This window comes from Saccopteryx leptura, chromosome X, assembly GCF_036850995.1.
Source record: "Saccopteryx leptura isolate mSacLep1 chromosome X, mSacLep1_pri_phased_curated, whole genome shotgun sequence".
In the NCBI taxonomy this organism is placed as follows: domain Eukaryota; kingdom Metazoa; phylum Chordata; class Mammalia; order Chiroptera; family Emballonuridae; genus Saccopteryx; species Saccopteryx leptura.
The window spans coordinates 83,474,553-83,484,385 of record NC_089516.1 but is presented as its reverse complement, the minus strand read 5'-3'; positions in this window follow the sequence as shown (position 1 = coordinate 83,484,385).

The following is a 9,833-nucleotide window of genomic DNA, read 5'->3' as shown; positions in this document are numbered from 1 at the left end:
CATTCTGAGGAGAGAAATAAAGATAATTATGGAAGAGAAAACAAATAAGCAAGAAAATATTTTGCTTTAGTATTTTCTAGTTGTTTTCAACCAATTTATATATTTAATACAAGGCTACTTATTAAGATATGATTTTAAAATCACGTTTTTCAAAAATATGAACTAACCTGCTACCATTTCAAAGGCTTTACAAAAGAATGGGCAATGTAATAGCTACTATATACGAGATTAAATGCCTCCTCCAAATCACTCTGGCAAGCCCTCAGGTTGAGGCAGAGGTAGAGGCAAGAGGAGTGCATTTGCTAAATGCAGTGTTTTGAGCTTGTGTGTAGTGCTTGAAGAAATGAGCAAAAACAATTACGATTGACCCTCAAAAGAGGGACACACATATTCGGCAACTAGAGAAAAGCAGACTATATTCTCCTAATGTATTTTTATGACAATCAATAAAAAAATAGAAAATGTTATTAAACTACATTACTCGTTATTAGAAAATGAGTGGAATACTTTTTTCCTTATAAACATCAGGGTAGGTAAGGAAAATAAACTTTTATTAAAGGAAAATATTATCTATATTTGACAGGCTTCTTGTTGCTTAAACTCTCTTCCTTCTTAATTCCGTGTTGTTTACTGTATTTCCTGAAAAATTTTAGTCCTCCCTACCATAGTCTTAATCTAGAAAGTAGGTTGTACAGTACAAAATAACCTGTAATATAGAATTGTAAGCATTAAACAAACTTTTTTACCAGTAATAAAAATAAAATTAACCTCTCTACTATATGTCTACCTAAATCTTATATTATTAACCATAAGTGTGTGGAACAGTAACTATTTTTTAAATTACATAAATGGCTGCTTTCCTTAATGTCAATTTTGCATAATGATATCACAACTCAAAAAATCATTTGAAATATAATTGTCCAACATTATTCTGGCTTTTCCCCCAGTTGCATGTGGTAAACGATTAGAAGAAATCATCAAAGCAGAAGAAATGGTAAAGAAACAAATCTCAGAAATTACAAGAACATAAGCTGTATTCCAAAGCAGGCCCAATGGCAGCACTGGGTACTTTCAAAAGTGGGGTTCTTTGACAATTGCAGATACTTGAGATTATTAGGGGATAAGGGAGAAATTTAACGTTCTTTAAGAAAGGGCAGACTTAAAGTTGTGACTTCTGAATATTTCTGTTTCAATGTACACATGTAACTGATGTCTCCTATATCAATATTTACAGTCTCCAATTTTTCTATGAACAGTAGATACACAGATCTAAATAAATAATTAATATGTAAATATGTACAATTCAACATCTCAAAGATTCCAAAAGGCACAAAGAATAGCAATTTTTATTCTCCTTTTGTATACTCTTTTTGCTTGTTTGTTTTTTTTTTAATTTAGAAAATTTAATTTAATTGGATGACATTGATCCATAAAAGCAGTGGTCCCCAACCCCTCGGCCACGGACTGGTATTGGTCCATGGGCCATTTGGTACCAGTCCGCAGAGAAAGAATAAATAACTTACATTATCTCCGTTTTATTTATATTTAAGTCTGAATGATGTTTTATTTTTAAAAAATAACCAGATTCCCTCTGTTACATCCATCTAAGACTCACTCTTGACGTTTGTCTCGGTCACGTGATACTTTTATCCATCCCACCTTAAAGGCCGGTCTGTGAAAATATTTTCTGATATTAAACTGGTCCGTGGCCCAAAAAAGGTTGGGGACCACTGCGTAAGAGTACACAGGTTTCAGTTAAACATCTCTATAGCATTTGAACTGTTGATTGTGTTGTGTACCCATCACCCAAAGTTAAATCATACTTGTCCCTCTTTACTCCCCTCCCCTTTCTCCCACAACTCCATTGTATTCTCTAGCACAGTTGCATGTCCTGCTCAAGTCAGAAGCGTGACACCATTGTCTCTAGCTAATCATTTCCAAGACTGAAGTAATACAAGCTCCTCCTCTAAACCAAACAAATCAGGGAAACTTCTACTTCTAAGTCTATATATTCTTTACCCAAAAATATGTCCATTATCTTCCCAGTGGCACAAGCAAGAAACTTGACAATGATAAAAAAATTCCCTTCTTTTGCTACCTGTGACTTCCATTACACACACACAAACACACAGAGCAATAAAATCTGAGAACCTACCATCCTAACTCCCCAATCCATCCTTTTTTCTTTGCAGCCACTCCTCAATGCCCCTCTCCCTAATACCGGTTTCCAAACTTCAACTTTGACATCAGAAATATGTTTCCAAGGCAAAATGTGTTACGTAATTCCTTCCAAAATGAGATAAAAAGTATTAAGAGGAGATTCATAATAAAGGGAAACAAAGTGTGAAGCACTCTTCAGTTGTATTATAACTCTTGGAGTATTAGTGTCATCATTGACATGTTCTTCTCCTCATTCTCTGACAAATCTTGGTGAATGTAACTTCAGAATTTCTCTAACATATACTACTTCCTTTCCATACCTACTATCATTACCTTAATTCAAGTACTCATTAGTTTTCATAACCTGACTTCTTGTCAAAATAAAAAATACATTGTGCGTCTTTTTATACTTACAAAAGCAGCATGAACTCATGTACAAAAATAATCAGAAAAAGCAGAGAAGTCTATTGAAAAAATTATATCATTTGTTGTCTCACTTTTCAGAAATATCTGTTGTCAGTATTTTGGTGTAAATCCCTCCAGACTGGTTCGAAAACATTTTGTTTATTTTATTTTAACATATCTTTAATTTCTATACAGTTAAGTCTATCATTCTTGTTAGTATGATTTCTTTTTCTATTAACATGCTTAGAAAGGCTTTCTCCATAACAGATAGTATTTTACAAACATTGACCTATACTTTCCTATAGTATAATTTCATCTTTTGCCTTTAAATATTTTGTCAATCTGCAAAATTTGATCAAGTGCAAAGTAGAGGTCTGTAGCAAAGACAACAGTGATTACCAAACATTTCAATTACTCTACCTAATTTCCGAGACATTTTATTTTTAGAAGGATCACATGATTGGTTCTGGTAGGCTGTGGAAAAGAATAAAAGGATCAACTCAAAACATTATAGCTATTCCTTTCGCTTTGAAGTGTTTAATAAGGTCACATGCTCCAGAGAGCACAGCTCTAAATAATAGGTACCTTTGTCAACAGGGGTTCCTAAATGACAACGTGGAATGAAAATCTGACTGTCAATCACTAACTTACATGTAATTTAAGTGTGAAATAAGCCTAAATTTTGCTAAGCTACTAAGATCTCAGAAATAGTTTGTTACTGTAACATAATATAGCTTAGTGTTCTCAAACTTAAACATGCTTCAGAATCACTTAGACAGTTTATTGAAATTCAGATCACAGGATCTTAACTCTAGAGATTCATATTTTCAATTTCTGCAGTGCAACCTGAAAATTGAATTTCCCAAATATTATTGGTGCTCCAGAACCATTGTTCTACCTCACCAATATAATTTTATTTTAACATTTTTCAAATAAAATTTTCTTCAAAAATATGTACCTTCATTATGAGACTGCTTTTAAAATACCCTCTTATCATACATAACTTATGCATTTAGGTCAATTTCTATTATTTTATTTTTATTTTATTTTTTGTACTTTTCCGAAGTTAGAAGCAGGGAGGCAGTCAGACAGAGTCCTGCATGCGCCCGACTGGGATCCACCTGACATGCTAACCAGGAGGGATGCTCTACCCATCTATGGTATTGCTCCATTGCAGCTGGAGCCATTCTAGCACCTGAGGCAGAGTTCATGGAGCAGTCCTCAGCTCCTGGGCCAACTTTTTTGCTACAATGGAGCCTTGGCTGCAGGAGGGGAAGAGAGAGATAGAGAGGAAGGAGAGGGGGAAGGGTGGAGAAGCAGATGGGTGCTTTTCCTGTGTGCCTTGACCGGGAATCAAACCTGGGACTTGTACACTACAGGCCGACACTCTACTGCTGAGCCAACTGGCCAGGGCATTGATTTACTTTCTTACAATGACTTGCTTGTTTACTTAAACACTAATAGTGAACCTTTAATTATTGCAGTAGTTTCCCCTTATTCACGAGTGCTAAGTTATAAAACCCCCAGAAGATACTTGAAACCATCAATAGTGTTGAACCCTTTATAGAATCTGTTTTTCTTATGACAAAGTTTAATTTATAAACTAGTCATACTAAGTGATTAACAATAATAGCTAATAATTAAACATAACAATTATAACAATATCATGATAAAAGTTATGTGAATGTGGTTACTTGTTTCAGGAGATTCCTTGCTGAAATCTTTGTATAAATTCAGTGCTTTCTGGGGCAAGGATTTGTTATCAGTTAGAAAATGTTTATTGTTTATGTTTTCCACTCATAAATTTAAGGCCTTTTACAGCAACTAGGCAATTATGCATAGTGGCCATAACTTTTACAATGTGAGGTGTGACAACAAAACCGGTATGAATTTCTTAAATTTTATTTAGAAAATTAACAAGGTCACATTGATCAATAAAAGTACATAGGTTTCAGGTAAATATTTCTATAGCATTTGAACTGTTGATTATGTTGTATTTCTTTTCTTTGTTCATGATATCATGGACATTTGTTCTTACTTTAAATCTTAGCAACCTAAGCACATGATATATTTTCTTTTCTTTTTAAGTCAAAAACTTACACCTTTTCACTTAAAGGAAACACTTTAAGGTTTCTTTTTGGTACATCCAGATTTTCAGAATCACTATTCTTGCACTTTGCGGTCACTATTAAGTAAAATAAGGTTTACTTGAACACAAGCACTGTGATACCATGATGACAGATCTGATAACTAAAACAGCTACTAAATGACTAATGGTTAGGTAGCACCTATATAGTGTGGCTATGCTAAACAAAGGAATGATTCTCCTCCTGGGTAGGATGGAACAGGACAGCATAAGATTTTATCATGCTACTCATAATGTCCTGCTATTTAAAATTTATGAATTGTTTATTTCTGGAATTTTCTTTTCAATATTTTTATATCATGATTAACTGTGGGTAACTGAAACCACAAAAAGTAAAAACACAGATAATGGGGAGATTGATTATAACTATATATATTAATATGTCTCCTTTATTACTTTTATTCCCAAAAGCCTATCTATCATAGCGACTTATTTCTTTCAGATAAACTTTAGAATAGTTTTTAAGACATAAATGAAAATAAAATTCTATAGAAATTTTTACTGGATTTGTGTTAAATTAAGGATTAATTTTGAAAGAATTATATTTTAAGTCACCCAAAGCAGGAACATAAGATTTCCTTCTACTCACATCTGCTTATATATTCCCTAGTAACGTTTATTATTTCTTGCCTGGACTATTGCAACAAACTCCTGTAAATCTCCTACCAATTCCAGGCTGATATGACAACCCTTGCATATTCCTCTGCTAAAAGCAGAGCTCCCAATGTGAAATTCTACTTGAACAATTTTGATGTTAAATTCCTTTACCCATGTTGTTATTTTACACTAACATCTCATGATCTCATGACTAAGGAATATTTAATGCTATTGACAGTCAACATATCTAATTGCAAAAGAAGAATTTTAAACTTTTGGAATTCAGAGGTAGGTGGGAGGGGGAGTATATACTAAATTTTGAATTCAGTATAACATTTATTAGAAAAGATAAATAAATTTGTTCAAGTTAAACATTTTGGATTACCTTTCTAAATTTTTTGGAATATATTTAGACTCCAGACTCAAGATTTTCTCTAACCTCTGTCACTGGTTCATCCTTAAACCTGTGCAAATAGCCTGACCAGGCAGTTGTGCAGTGGATAGAGCATCAGACTGGGATGCAGAGGATTCAGGTTCGAGACCCTGAGGTCTCCAGCTTGAACGCGGGCTCATCTGGTTTGAACAAGGCTCACCAGCTTGGACCCAAGGTCGCTGGCTCGAGCAAGGGGTTATTTGGTCTGCTGAAGGCCTATGGTCAAGGCACATATGAGAAAGCAATTAATGAACAACTAAGGTCTCACAACAAAAAACTGATGATTGATGCTTCTCCTCTCTCTCTGTTCCTGTCTGTCTGTCCCTGTCTATCCCTCTCTCTGACTCTTTCTGTCCCTGTAAAAAAAAACACCAAAAAACCAAAACAAAAAACAAACAAACAAAACAAACAAAAAGAACACCTGTGCAAATAAGTTAAAGTTAAATTCTTCTAACTTCAAAATAATTTAGAATAAGTGAAAAGACTGAAAAAGTAGGTAGAAATAAGTTATTTTATCTTTTCCTTTTAGACTCACTTATTATTAGGTAAACACATGGGGGGAACAAATGCATTTCCTAATTATATTGAATTATGGAGCAAACAAATCAGTAAGCAATTAAATACAAGGCTACTGTGAGATGGCTAGTTTGTGAAAACCCCTGTAAAATTTAGAGTTTATATTATTTATGGTAATACTAATTGCTGTAACAACAACAACAAAACCTGAAAGTTTCAAAGGCTTAACAAAATAAAATTTGGTTTTTTATTAATATAACAGTAAAATTCAGTTGTTCTTGGTCAGTGATTCGGAGACCTAGTTTCTTTTCTGTGGCCTTGGAATCCTTTTCATCCAGTTGGCAGATGGAGGAACTAAATGCACCAAAAACACACCAGCTTCATCAAAAAGAACTAACCACAAAGTAACCTACATCATTTCTGCCTATATTTCATTAGTAAAAACTAGTCTCATGATCCTAACAGAATGCAAAATTTATGGTAGGGAGATGCCATAATTTTCTCTACAAGTATATTTGAGTGACAATTCCACACTATAGAAACAGAGAAGGGTAAATTCTTAGTAAACAAATTAGCTATTTCTTTTTTATGTATTTTTCAGATTTTATTTAGAAAAGTAAATTTAACAGGGTGGCATTGATCAATAAGAGTACATAGGTTCAGGTAAACATTTCTATAGCACTTGAACTGTTGTTTATGTTGTATACTCATTACCAAAAGTCAAATTCTTTTCTGTCACCTTATATTTGTCCCTCTTTATACCCTTCCCCCACTTGCACTCCCATGTCCCCCATCCCCATGTCCCCATCCCCCCGGTAACCACTTCATTTTTGTCTATGTTCATGAGTCTCAGTTTTATATCCCACCTATATGTAAAATCATACAGCTCTTAACTTTTTTAAAATTTTTTATTAATTTTAATTTATTCTGTTAACATAGATTAAAGCATTCCACTCAATATAACTCTCTGATTTCCACCCCCTTTTTCTCCATTACACCCCTTTGACTTCCTCCCCCAGTTCCTTTCCTCCTTCCCTTTGGGATACCACCTCACACTTGTCGGAATGGTGCTCATGAACAAATCAACACACAATAAGTGCTGGCGAGGCTGTGGAAAAAAGGGAACCCTCCTGCACTGCTGGTGGGGATACTAACTTGTGCAGCCACTGTGGAAAACAGTATGGTGTTTCCTCAAAAAATTAAAAATGAAACTGCCGTTTGACCCAGCTCTCCCACTTTTAGTAATATAACCTAAGAATACCACATTACTGATTCAAAAAAAGATATGCATCCCCTTGTTTATTGCAGCATTGTTTACAATAGACAAGATCTGGAAATAGCCCAAGTGTCCATCAGTAAATGAGTGGGTTAAAAAGCTGTGGTACATATACACAATGAAATATAATACTACGTGGCCATGAAAAATGAAGAAAATCTTACCTTTTGTGATCACATGGATGGACCTGGAGATTATTATGCTAAGTAAAATGAGTTAGGCAGAGAAAGAAAAATATATAATCTCACTTATATGTGGAATCTAATGAATAAGGTGAATTGAGAAATGGAATAGAGGCAGAGGTGGGGACACAGAGAGCAGAAGGACAGTTGTCAGAAGAAAGGAGAATGAGGAATCAGAGAAGGTAAAGGAATTAGTGCAATTATATATACATAACACATAAATTAGCTATTTCTGTCACAGTGTCTTCCACCATGTTAACAAAATGATGAAATATCTGTTTGGGATAAGGTATTATGATTAAGACCTTTTTCCTTCCTTACTAACTTCTAGCCCATTATAATATTCATTATCTGAAATTCTTTTTTTGGACATTTGATGATCTTGTTGTGTTCACTAATTATTTCATGTTCAAACTTCTAGTCTCCCTAAACAGATTATAAATTCATCGAGGACAGATAATATGTAGCACAGGATAGGCACCAAATATTACTGAATTAAATTGAATGTTGTTGTACTTCTTCAAAGTCTGTGAGAGCTTTTCATAATCATGCACAAGAAAGTTAAAGCCCTTAGCTTTTGCTATTATTCTCCCAACCATCCAGTAACCTGCATCTCCCTTCACTCTGACTAAATGAATTTAATTGACTATCTGAAAATCATTGAAAAGCTAAAGGGTTTTCAAAGGCAGAAAGCTAAAATAAGAACATGTTTTTATATGTTTAATTCAAAGCCTAAATTATAAATTATACTAAATTTTTGTATAATAAGAGCATATGAATACAGATACTTTAAGGCTGAAAATTAAGCTAGATGTCTGTAGTACTTCAGCCTGGTGGGAACTACCAGTGTTGCATGGAAGAAACCTACTCAAGACACAAAGTTATATCAAGAGGAAGAGAGGGAGGCCTGCCTAGGGAGGCAAAGAAGACCTCCTGAATCTCCTCCTCCCTTAGCTTCTATTGATCAGAAGCAGAGTAGAGGTAATGGGATTACAAGGGAGGGAGGTCAGGTGATAAGGGGAAAGAATGACTAATGGCCATTTTGCTGACATGGAGAAAAGGCTAATTTGGATCAGTACATTATTTTCTTTTGTTAATTAACAAGCACCAAGGAAGGAGCAATCTAGAACTTCTAGGCTAATTTTCTAAAGCCCGTTCACATGCATTCCTTTATGTCTGCACAAAACTCACTCACACAGTTTCTTGGTGTTTGCATCCAAAAGACATCGTTCACTCAGGGATTTTAACTAAAGTTCCCCAATCCAAATCATAAAGGATTAAAGGCTATATGGGTGATTCCCTACAGATGTCTTGGAAAATAATTGAACAGAAAGAAGTAGGAATAGTTGAAGGTGTTCATTGATTCCTAAATGCCCATCTTAAAAGTAGATATGGGTATATTACTTGTGTATAACTTGGCCACTCAAACCTTGATTAGTCCTCTAATCCAGGACTATATGATATGCCCAGTTACCCATGAAATCTTAGTTTAGGTTTGTTGTAATAGCATAGTTATAAGTATAGCTTTTTAACTCTTAAAAAGTACCTTACTTTAAAGACAAAATTATATGGTTATCTTAGTCAAATCACTCAACTACTCTTCCTGTCCTGCGTCATGGGTAGATGATATCAATCTGACAGCTTCTGAAACTTTTCAACTTGCTCATTATTATTATTTCACACTGCAGTTCTAGTAGGTGACATTTTCTGGGGCTACGTTGTCTGCGTTGCCAAGGTAGCTAATTAAATATGAATAGTACTAGTACAGATGGATATCCTCATCACATCAGAGTTACTGCTCCTGTCACTAGCTATGCTGTCTCCAATTTCAGTGTCATTAACCTCTTACAGTTAACTCTGAAGTTGAGAAAGGCATCTCCACAACAAGTAAGTACTATTAGGTATCCCAGAAAAATGTACTCTTATTATGAGTTCTGTTTCTTGAACAAAACTAGGTCAAAGATTATTTAAATGAACCACTTGTCACATGATAAAAGAACATCTCTTTTCCACCTGCAGGTCTTCCACTTAGGATTTGCAGGGATGTTTTTTTGGATAACACTCCCTAGAAATTGAGGATGACATTTTTTTCTTTATTTTATTTTTTTCCTTATTTAG